Raw genomic sequence first — 12,308 nt, 5'->3', positions numbered from 1 at the left:
CAGAGAGGCACACACCTGCACTCCCAAAGCTGATTGGGCAGAGGTGGGGGGTGGGGGGAACCGGACACAAGAGTTAACGCGGCTTTGGCTTTGTAGCAAGACCTGTTTTTTTGTTGTTGTTGTTTTGGTTTGGTTTTGGTTTTTGGTTTTTGGTTTTCCTAGACAGGTTTCTCTGTAGCCCTGGTGAGACCTGGTTTTAAAACATTGAAACAACCAACAACCAGAGCTGGTAGCCAACATCCATCACAATGTGGACCTGCAGTCACCCCAGGAAGGAAGTGAGTCTGGAGTCAAAACTCCCAAGGACCCTGGGGTTCAAATATTGGAATCCGGCTGAGAACTTTAGAGACAATTTGGAAAGGCTTTTAGTGACCTAGCTTTTTAATGGCCTAGGCTTCCTCTGGCATGAGCATGGCATGGGTCCCCATAGGTGGCATGGGTAGGCTTGGCTAGCGCCCCTGAGGAGGCCTGTATCACAAAGCATAGGACCATGGTGAGATGAAGTTGCTTCTTGGGGCTGGTAGTGAGAACTGAGGGCCCCCAGGGGCCCAGAGAACAAAGGCTCCTGTGTCCCTCGGCTTCAAATACTGAAACATTAAAAACCCACTCCTAGGGACTCGGGTGTCTGATGTCATCTTCACCGAGAGCCACTCAGCGCACAATCTCCAGTTTCTAGGAACATTTCTGTCACTCATCACTTTCCATCACTTTAAATTTTAATTTTTCTATTATGGAGTCAGATGATAATGATGACAGCAACCCCCCCCCCAACCAGCCTCATGCTTTATTCAGGGAGAGAAGGCACGGGTGTCAGAATCAGAGAGCTTGCTGGGGCCTAAGCCTTGTGTCACATCTTCCTCAATATCATGCCTCAGTTTCCCCAGTAGCTCCTCATCCCTGTCCAGGGATCTGGCTCTGCTGGCTGCATGCCTGGAATCAGTTTTCCACCCCACCACCCCATCCTCTTTCCAGGCACCTACGACCAACTTCTGATTATTCCATCGGTTCTGGGGCTCGCTGTTCTCACCTGTCACTGACTATGTCCCTTAGAGCCTCTTGATGCTGCACCTGTGTCAGAGCAGGCCAGCTGAGGAGAGCTTGCAGCGGCCTGGGGAAGGAGGCTCCCCAGCACCGGACTGCTTCCTCTTAGGGTCGCTAGTGTGATAGAGCCAGGAAAAAGCAGAGAGCCAAGGCTTTGACCAGTGGCTCTGGATCCACCTGTAGTTCAGTCCTTAGGTGGGGAATGGGAGCTGTCTTTGTGTCTTCTATAAACAGACACCACCTGAAGCACCTGGGACGGCAACCCAGATGCTCAGGAGTGAGGGAGCCCTACTGATATCCAGGCAGATGGGAAGGAAGACTACCAGGTGCAGGTGTCCTGAGCAGCATGTGACACTTATTACTGAGCCCTGCCTTCATGACAGCACTTGCCTCCCTGGATCATACGTTGCCCCCTTGCTCCCACCTGGGAGCCTCTGAGTGCTCAAACCTCACTCAGTGTTAAACCCACCACCCTGGATACAATATCGAGACGAGATATGTGCCGAGTGCCTGGAGGGATGCATAGAGTGTGTGGTGAGCACATGCTGCTGGCCCTGCTACACTCTAGTAGAGTCTTTGATCAAGTTCTCTCCATGTCAGCGCTACACCGTCAAAGCACTACACTGCTTTCCTCCTGTGCTTCAGCCCACAGGGAGCAGATGGTCTTGATTTCTCTCATCATTGGAAGACTGAGCAGATATAAAGCAAAACTACAACTGGACCAGTTGGTGAGAGACTGCTATACCCTCACTCTATGGCCACCAGTGACAACAAGGTTCCCAGGAGTGACTATGAGCCAAGGAAATACCCGTGTGCATTCTTTCATCTTTGAAGATGATGTCTTCTGGAAGAGGCAGGTGGACTTGCTACGGTACCGTATAACCATCTTCTGAATGGTTATAAAAGATCCCAGAGTCAGCCCAGCAGCAGAGAAACTCAGGCCCACAAGGACCAGTGCATGGCCTGTTTCCTTACCACTGCCATCCAGGGAAGAGCCAGCCCGAGGACGCACTGGGCTGGTTCTCATTATCTGTTCAGGGGAGCCCTCCAGGAGATGAGGAGGAGGAGACTGTGAAGAGAAAGCATCCATGTGCATTGGATTAAACAAAAGTCCCAGGGAAGGCTGTTCAGGTCAAAGCTTGCAGTGTTGCCCAGCCCCAGAGAGAACATGGAAGTCCCACACCCTGCCTCTGATCCTTTAATGCAATAAGACTTAGTTTCATGGAAACTCCCATTGGGGCCCTTAGGTGAGACCACACCTTAAGCTATCCACCCAACACGGGGCTATACTGCTCAGAAAGTCTCCCTCCTGTACAAGAACCAAGTGCCCTGTTACCCAGGCCTCTGAGCCCTGGTGGAACTGAGTGCAGTAGACAGAGAACTAACTATAAGGTGACAGGGTAAATGACCTGGTAGAAAAGCTACCGGAAGCACTGTAAACCGGGTAAAGGTTGCAAGACAATATGGACTCCTGCAGGACTATCCAGGTGTTCAAGGGCTATGGCCACTTCTAAGAGGCTGGTGCATTCAGACCAGCTTCCCTCCAAGTGAAGAGCCCACCAGACACACATGAACCTTCCACCTCACCCAGCACAAGCACAGGACCCCATCACCCTCTGCTAAGTGTATGTCATCTGCTAGTCCCCTCCCACTTGTATGGCTTTGCCTCTATCACTTATTCCCCTGCACGTCCACTGACCTACCAGAGTCTCCTGTGTGCCAGCTCCCGCCTGGGATCTACAGTTTGAAATGTACTGTCTATCTTGGATCCACAGCAAAGTTACAGCCCAGTGACAGGTTCCATTCTGAATGATTTAAGATAGACAACCACTTTCCCTTTATAGAGGAGGAAACGGAGGCAGGAGATGAAGGCCAGAGCACATGTTTTCCCTAACATCTTTGCTACCTGATTCCCAGGGACAGGGCCTCACATAACTCAGAAAAGCATGCTGAGAGTTTTCAACAGTGCCAGACTCCAGTGATCCCTTGGATCATGGCCCCTGGCCAGGCTCCTCAGGTCATGGCTAGTGCTCACCTCAATGTCTAGAGCCTGTCCTGAGTATCCAGACTTCACAAAACAGCAAGCCAGCCCACAGGTACCATTCAATCCTGAGGTGCCAAGCCGTGGAACATGAGACAAAAATGGAACTGGGCCTACACCTGCCTCTGTTGCTTGGCATTTCTTCTGATGAACTCTGAGGAGTCAGTGGGGACAAAGGCACTAAACACCCCAGGTCAAGACAGAAATCTGAATCCCCAAATCTCCCTCAGCCACATTCCACACCTGCCCTTAGGCACCAGCCTCTCTGTTCCAACCTCCACCATGAAGATGCCCTGCCTACTCCAGAAATGATGGGAAACAGATGAGAGGAAGCTGAAACACTAGAGATGATGGGTAACCAGGAAGTTAGTTCCCTAGGACTGAAAGGAAGAGGCCATTAGGGGATTCAGATAGGAAAGGGGACTGGGCTTCCAGGACTCTAGAAAAGATGTTGTGGGCGAAATGCCAGCACAGTATTTGAGTTCAACCACTCCAGAGGCCTGACTCTGTCCTTTTTAGAGATAAGTAGTTCAGGTAGGCGCCTGCACAAGAGAGTTGTTTTTTCCAGGATGCTGAGAAGTACGTTTCAAGGACACACTGGGGGTGGCCTAATGAGGACAGGCCCTTCCTCTCCCTTTGAATTAAGTAGTCCTTGCCTGGTGGAGCCTGTGCCTCCTTAGAGCTCATTTCGGCTTGCCCTGGTGGAACAAAACACAACCTAGTAATTATTATTTGATTAATAGGCAAATGGTGGTAGTTTTTAAGGGACAAAGTTCTCCCCACTGTGCTTAGCCTGCCATCAGGCCCTGCCCGCGCTCATTCTGGGTGCTGGGAGCCCTGGGGAGGGGCACCCTCTTCTGTTGCTCACAGACTTGCTCTTGACCCAGGGGTCAATGCTCATGAGTGGCTCTCAGTGCGTCCCAGCCATGAAGTAACCAGAAAGCCAGTGCCTCAACTCAGCAGCACCAAGTATCTATGTTCCCATCTCAGGCCGGGCAGGCTGCAAGCTTCAAAGGGGACACTGTTGCAGGGCTACTAGCTCCAAAGGGAGACACTGTTGCTGGGCTGGGAAACACCTCCTGGAACTTTCATATTTTCCTTGAGGCCAAGGAAAATCAGAGATTTCCTCAATGGCTGTTGAGCCCTAAAAATTGGAACCCCAAGACCAACAACCTCTAGAGGACTTGTCGCAGAAATCAGGCCACAGATACCCTGACTTTACCCAGCAGACCTAATTAGCCCACTTCTTTCTCTACAAAGCGGGAGGGAGGTGTCTGTGGCTGCAATAGCAGCCATCAAAATAGCATTTTTAGTCTGCATAGGCCCAGCAGTGTGACCCTCACTAGCATGTGATATTATGGCTGTTAGAACTTGGTGCCAGTTTGGGTCAGGCCTGTCGTATCAAAGTCCAGGGGTTTTCCCAGACCAGGGACAAGCCACCAGCTGCTGCCAGCTTGAGAGATGTGCTTTTGGGAGAACCACGTAATTACGGCCTCCTCCTGCTGTCTCCTGCTCCTCACTCGGTTTAGCTGTTGGCTGAGAAAGCAAAGCCGGTTGTGGGAATGACTTCCAACAGATATAATCAAATAATCTATTCCTGGATTCTGCAAGTACTGAAATGTCGGTAATTCAATTCCTGAAATGTCATTTCGGAGCTGCGGGTGCAGGGAGCACAACAGCTCAGTAAACATGCTTCTGTCGGGGCCCCATGCACACACACAGACCTTCAGCCTGGGCCTTTGCTTCACAGGACATTATGAATGGATGGCCAAGGCCACGAGGTCTATGGAACCCTTGGCACAGAATGGAGACTTCAAGGAGGGTGGCTAAATATTGGCCACAGCTTAGGAGGTGTGCCAAAGCAGAATGTGAGCCAACTTCCCCAAGTTCCAGGAAAGGAACTTGCATGCCGTGGGGGCCTAGGTCTCCCAAAGGGGGCCTAGAGAAGTGTCAAAACTCAGCTTATTGGACAGTTGGTTTGCAGTGACAACTACTCTTTCACCAGCTCCTCCTTCCCCACAGAGCTCACTGTGATATCGGCTCCAAGGTTTTCAGTCGGAGCACCGGGAAGCTCAAGGACTTGTCTAGAACTTATGACAATTTTGACCAGAATGTCTAGCATCCACATCTAAATATGCATGTGAACTTGTAGTGGTCATTAATATTTTGCTCTTCAGGTTCCTTTTGGATATTTATGAGTCTTTCCACAATAAGAATATTTAAATTTTAGTTTAAAAATGCTAATAAAATGCCTTTTGCAGAACCCCCATATCAGTGGCTCACATCCTATAATAATTCTACATCTAACTGTCAGGAGGTCAGTGCGCTCACACAGTTACCCTCAGATGATAGCACACCACAAAAGCAATTAGAACTCTCCTTCAGAATTGCCTCCTTACTGTGCCTCAGGGAAAGGCACCATTCAATCCTTCTCTTGGGTGCCTCTGCCAGGTCAATTACTATGTGGCTCCCATACCCTCTCTTAGCACCACCAAACATCCTTATCCTCCCACACTGAGGGACTCAGCACCAACCTAGGAGCTCGCTGTTCCCTCAGCAAGAAACCTCTGGGCCCATGTAGATAAAATCAAGGCTGCCTTGACTTTGGATCAGGCACCCCAATTATGAGTATTTTTTTCTCCTCTAAGACAGATATATAAAAATTAAAAAATCACATCAACCTGGGTAGTGAAGAAGCAAGAAGTCAGGGTATCATGTGGTACAGGCAGCTTGTGGGTATAGGAGCCCTGGGGACATGGGGATAGGCTGTCCAGGGCTCTTGGAACCTAGATGTAGGTACTTGGGATACCCAGGGTCACCAGGACATGAGGTGCAGGATACCCAGGGCTCTGGTCGTAAGGCTGTTGGTGCCTGGGACAGAGGACACCTGGAGCTTTTAAGGCATGGAACTATGAGAGTCTAGGGCTGTGGGTGAACATCTAGGGACAGGATGTTCGTGGCTATAGATGCTAAGTGATGTTGGGACACCTGTTGCCAGGTGCTTAGGATTGTGGGATCCTGGGCTGTGGATACTAGGGGCTGTGGGCACCAAGGGGGTAGGATGCCATAGGCTGTTTAGACATGAGGTTCAAGTTATCTGGGGCCTGGGACAACTGAGCTGTTGAGGCATAGGGGGCTGGGGGAGTGCAGCTGTGGAGCCCAGAGCTATGTGTACCCTGGGTACAGGATGTTTGGGTCTGTGAGAGCCCAGAGCTGTGGGCACCCTGGATGCAGGATGTCTGGGACTATTGATGCCCAGGGCTGCTGGGATACAGGGTGCCCAGAACTATAAGATCCTGGAGCTGTAGAACCCCAGGATACAGGATAGCCAGGATTGTCACAACACAGGGTGCAGGTGCTCAGGGCTGTTGGAGCATGGGGTGCAGAGCACCTGGAGTTGTTTCTATGGTTTTGAGAGTGAACAGTGAGCTGCTGAGGCAGGAAGAGGCAAAGACAAATGATGGGCTATGGGGAGAAACAGTCAGATCACAAAGGGCCAGGCATGGTAAGATCGGGTGGAGACCATTGTGAATGGCTATTAGTGAGGCAGGGATTGGAAAGCAGATCTTAGAGCTGTTGTGAGACTTGTTCTAAAACCAGGCGATGGTGCCTCTGTCACGTGATGTCTATCCTGGTCTACATACAAGACTAGCCTGAGGTTGATGAGACGCTCTTAGGATCCAGAATACGTCCAGCAAGTGAAGATGTACACAGAGACAGCGAGGGGGAAAAAATGAATTTAGAATGTAGAGATCCTCAACTGGTCGATGGACCAACCGTACACCTGCTATGAGCTGTGTTCTTGAGCCTTGCTCATGAACAGAGCTCAGAAGGGCCACCTCAGCCCAGGGTGGTGAGTCCAAGTGAAGACAGCAGGTTAACTACTGTTAACTGTTAAGCTGTTACTGTTAAACTGCTGTTTATCAGCAGAAGACAGGCACCGTGGCTGGAGGAAGACAACCATCACCACCAGACAGTAAAGCGTCAACCCCTCTGGATTCAGCCTCCAGAAAGAGCCTGTGGGGAAGACTTGCCTATCCTTATGAGGCCTTCATCTGGCTGCATCCCAGTCTCCCATGAAACTCTGCCACCTGTCACTTGCCTGGACTCTGTCAGCCCTATCACTTCAAGCCTACCCCACCCCAGAACTTACTGAGGTGACCAGGAGCCCTACTGTCTGAGGATCCCATACCAGAGCCAGACTCCTGGAGACCTCATTCTTCCCTGTGCAGACAAGCTGGCTGACTGAGTACCAGAACTCAGCATGGCAGGGCAGACACACCAAAGGCTAAGATACAAATAAATCCCTGGGTCTTTTTCAAAACCTGTTCAGAGGAATCGGAACATATGTTAGGCAGGGGATGGGGGTGGGGTGGGGGGTGGGGTGGGGGGTGGGGGGGTGGGAGGTAGGGCTTGGTCCCTTTCAAAGGAGAAAGGGGTGTGAATAGAAGAGGAGACTCCTAGGGGAGGTGACATCAGGAGGAACAGTTTTCATAGTGAAAAGGAGTCTTATCAGCAATCAATCACATCCAGCATTTTCCCAGAACTTACCTATCCTGAATAAGCCCACAAACCTCCAGGAGGGCAGAAGGGTGTTGCCCTGACCCCTGTGCTCAGAGCCCCAAAATACTCCCTCATATTCAGGGAGCCCAAGGCCCAGCTCCCAGACCTGCTTACAGTTCTTGGGCTCTGTGTCCTCCTCATCTTGGGTGCTGGGAGCCTGTGCCCTGGAAGGGTAGAAGGATCCACCTTAGACTGGCTTGAAGCTCTAATGCAATCTCCTCCTTCCTACTCAAACACATCAGTTCCCCAGAAGCCCCACCCTGTGGTCCTAGCCTGGCATCCTCCCAACAAACTTTCCCACATCCTGGCACTCTGAATCACCCTGCCCTGCCCTGCCCTGCCCATCACTCCTCAAGCCCAGGATAGGCACTGCTCACCCAGAACACACACAGGGAGCCAGCCTCAAGGCACAGTATGTCCTGTATACTCTAGGTGACCTCTACAGCCAGCAAACAGGAAAGGGTGACAGCCTGTTTAAGGGATAAAAGGATCAAGGTCCAGTGGTAGGAAACAATTGACTCGGCACAGCCTTGAGGGGCAGTGAGGAGTGTAAACAAGCCCTCTGACCTTGCCCGACAGTGTTCAAGCTGCAGTTGACCCCAGGGCCGACCTGAGTTCCTTTCAAATGAAGATCTTTAGGGATGGAGAGATGGCTCAGTGGTTGAGAATGGATCCTGCTCTTCAAGAGATCCCAAGTTCAGTTCTCAGCATCCATGTGTGGCACTCATAACCATGTGTAAGTCCAGCTTCGGGGATCCGACATTCTCTTCTGGACTATGAGGGTACTATACTCATGTGCACACACACACCCCATATACACATAACTAAAAAATAATAACAAAACAATTCTTTTGTTCTTTTTTTGAGACAGGGTTGCTCTGTGTAGCCCTGGCTTTTCTGGAACTCGCTTTGTAGACCAGGCTAGCTCCTGGAGTACTGGGATTAAAATCAGCTAAAATAAAATATTTTTTGAAATGAAGATTCTGGCTCTACCCAGGACACTTCATAGGTAGGTAGGGTGGACTCTGCACCCAGCTCCCAGCACCTGCCTTTCCCCCCAGAGCCTGCCTTCCCCCAACATCCTGCTTGCTCTGCACGGTGGGGTGGAGGGGAGCCTTGTTTAGAAGGCATAGGCAAAGCGTTAAGACAGTTCCTGAGGAGCCCATTCTAGAGGCTCCCAAGCAGGGCTACTGGAGCCCCAAATTTATCAGGACAGCTGAAGTAGGGCTGCTTAGAGGGGAACCCCCAGACTCCTGCCCATCCATCTATTTACAGATCTCTCCAAGTCATAATACTTCCTTGCCGTGATGTCACACGACCACAGAGGGGTCCACACCTCCAACACTCTTTCAGTATTACAGCTGGAAAAGTAGAAAGCCCAACACACCAATGCACACTTCAGAAATACTGTGTGTTAGAATAAGGGCTGACAGGGACACACACACCGGGGGGGGGGGGGGAGGGGGGGGCTGTGTGACTCTGGGAAAGCCAGTTTCTCTCTTTGGGCCTTAGATTTTCCCCCATTACGCACATGGCCCTGAAGGCCTTCCCTGCGCAGGAGTCCTCCAACTCATACCCTCATATAGACCGCTGTATGCCCAACTGAAGGCTCAAAAGACCTTATCCCTCGGTACTTCTGGTCAACAGAGGTCCAGCAGGCAGTGGCTTTCAGAGTCTGGGCTGGGGAGGGAGTCATAAGCCCCTCTGTAAACAAACCATTAAGCACAGATAACACCTGCTAACCCCTGCTGACAAGTGTGGGGGCAGGGGTGGGGGTGGGGGACTGGTGGTTTTGCTCAGGCTGTGGAGTGGCAGAAGTTCAGGGCAGAACACAGAGCAGTCTCCCCCATCACATCACCTTCCCAGCAAACGAAAGCTGCAAGACTGGTAAGTTCCAGAGCCACGGGACAATGGCACACCACACCTCCTCCTTTTCTGGCCCTTCACCCATCCTCTGTGTGTCCATAGAAAAGGACACTAATGAACCTGAGGTTTGGCCTCTTGGGGAGTCAAGACTCCAGCATTCATCCCCCATCCCCAGATTTCCCAGCGGATGGCCTGGAACACTTGTCCCACACTTGCCATGGATCCTTCCCATGTCACGATCCCAGCACTGACCTGAAGAATCATTCACTCAAGACCGAAGGTAGAATGGGTCCAGTTAGATGATGGACTATTCCAGACTCTTCTCTGGGAATCCTCCCTTCCCATTATTTGAAGGTCATTAGGATCACAGATTGAAATTCTGGGAAAAGGTCAGGAGTGTACCTCAGTGGTAGCATGCTCGTGGCTCAACCACCCACCCACCACCTCCACATAAAGCAGGTGTGCTGATACGTGCTTATACTCCCAGTACTTGAGAGGTAGGGTGAGGTGGATCAAAAGTTCAAGGCCATCCTTAGCTACATAGAGAATTCAAAGCCAGCCTGGGCTACAGGAGACCCTGTCAAGAAACCAAAACAAAAAACAAAAGGTGGGGGAAGAAAGGAGGAGAGAGTGGGTCCCACTCCTCAGTGGCTTCTAACTAGGTGGTAGACTCTGAGTGATAGCCACTTGGTTTCTATGTTAGACCCACCATCTCCTGACCAGCTCCTGTACAGTCACTAACCAAGGTCTCCCTATGAGATGGCTACCCCTTAACGACCTATGGAAAGCCCTGAGCCACCATATTGTGTCAGTGTGCCATGTCCTGGGGTAGTCCCACCCCCCATCCCCCAGTCATCCTTCAGGTCCCGCGTGGAGGACACCAAGCTGACAGGCTGGCAGGCTCCGTGTTAGCAAGACCCACATCTGCTGTGGCAGCTGCTGCAATGGAGATTCTACCAACGAGAGGCAAAGCCTAGCTTCCTGAAGGTGCCCGGTACCCTCTACTGCTGGTCATAAAGACTGTCCATTGATAGATAGATAGATAGATAGATAGATAGATAGATAGATAGATAGATAGATAGATAGATAAGGAGAAAGCAGGTGGAGATAGCCCATGAGCCAGGCACCTAAAGACACTTTCTCTGGGAACAAACCCAGAGCCTTTCACTTTCTCAGTCTCTACGGAAGAACTGGCTGCCTGTTGGACACCTCCCCTCCCCCCACCCCACACACACCTGCAAGTCCTGCAGGATATGAATCCAAAGGACCCTGACGCCTCCACCCACATCCTAAGCACACAGCTGTCCAGGAGCCTACCAAGGATAGTCTGTATCACCATCAATTTACCCCTGTTCTCCATTAAGAAGCAGGGCTGTCTCAGCATCCTACTGTGTTGTACTCACCCTTTGCTGGCCAAGGTGGGGTCAGGGGCATCCAGCAATGGCAGTAAGGGTGGCTATAGTTTTGGCTAGAAATGGGACCTTGCATGCTCTCCTCATTTCTAGCATCTACTCCTATAGGAGAGAAGCCCCTTTCTGAGAGTGCTACACCACGAGGTATACAAGCTGGGCACGCAAGGTGGGCCAAGTGTATATTTAAGAGGGACTTCCAGGCAGGGTGAAGCTTCAGCACCTTTCAAAGTCAGTCTAGGAGGCACAGGGACCCAGGTCACACCCAGGGTCCTGAATGGGTGAACAACCTTCTTCTATGCCTCTCCATTCCCCCACCCCCAGCTGTTCCTTCATGATCTCTCTCTCCTGCCAAGACATACCTTTTTCTGCACAGAGAAGGCTGCTGTTTCATATCTCTTGATTTTTTTTCTCTAAACAGCAGGTAGAGAAAACAAATGGGAATAAATAACATTGTTCTGCAGATACCTCAGAGGGAGTGAGGAGGAAGCGGGGCGCGGGGCCCCGGGGGGTGGGGGTGTGTGTATGGAGGAAGCATCGTGATGTTTAAAAGAACACTGGCTTCTTGAGGATCGATGCAGGCTGATCTAATAAAGAAACAGAGCTTCTTGCTCTTTCTAGCATGCTTTAAAAGACACTGAACCAGAGAGGATCTCGAGGGTGCTGAACCTCAAGGGCTTTGTCCCCTTGGCATCCTCTTTGGGCTGCTCAGTGGTATCTGCCAGTCTCCTGGCCATATGACACACAGGCCACACGTCACACAGCTCCCAAGGCAGAAAAGGGTGCAAGATAAGGGAACACTGGGAAATACGCACACGAGGAAGAGCAAAACCAGAGGCTTGGGAACTTGGCCAGGTGGCTGTCACCTGCAAATCCTGGCTTAGTGTGGCCTCCCCGTCATTCCACCTTGAATACAAAGCCATTACTCCTGGACTGGGCAGTGTAGGCTCTTCTCTGCCGCCATGATTGGTTGAGACAGATGCTCCAGCTGGCCTCAAACAATGCTCCTGCCTCAGCCTCCTACATAGCTGGAAGGCATCCCCATTCCTGGAGGGCACCACTGTTTTAACTCTCCTTTTAAGACAGGCAGTCAGGCTTTGGGGGATGGTGGCCTGGGAGGGAGTGTGCAAGCTTCTAGGCTGTCAGATGGGGTGATGTTTGCAAGGATAGGTGTGGGAAATCCCAGGACAAGTGTGGGATTAGAGGCGAGTGGATGGGCCTGGACTCCTTATAGGGGAGTGTTCTTAGTATCCAACCAATACTAATGGATGCTATTTCCAATCTTCAGACTGGTGGGGACGGGACAAGGAGACAGAGTGCCCTGATGAAACCAGGCAGGCACAAATCCCACTTTCAGACTTGGATGGATATTTCTGACTCTGGGGCCG

At 51.1% G+C, this 12,308-nt stretch overlaps 1 protein-coding gene and 1 long non-coding RNA gene across 4 annotated transcripts in view; both read right to left on the bottom strand.

The window, feature by feature from the left end:
* LOC110306813 (hippocalcin-like protein 1) overlaps window positions 1-12,308 on the bottom strand; it is a 104,786-nt gene that overhangs the window by 48,502 nt on the left and 43,976 nt on the right. The window lies entirely within an intron of this gene.
* LOC147001102 (uncharacterized) lies at window positions 6,985-10,664 on the bottom strand. Its single transcript, XR_015045103.1, has 3 exons — window positions 9,764-10,664; window positions 7,760-7,809; window positions 6,985-7,407 (listed from the first exon to the last, which is right to left on the bottom strand). It is a non-coding gene; the product is annotated as an uncharacterized LOC147001102 (long non-coding RNA).

This window comes from Mus caroli, unplaced genomic scaffold (genome assembly GCF_978045245.1).
Source record: "Mus caroli unplaced genomic scaffold, Mus_caroli_1 scaffold_14, whole genome shotgun sequence".
NCBI lineage: Eukaryota > Metazoa > Chordata > Mammalia > Rodentia > Muridae > Mus > Mus caroli.
The sequence above is the reverse complement of the archived record's forward strand: the minus strand, read 5'-3'. Positions and strand labels throughout refer to the sequence as shown.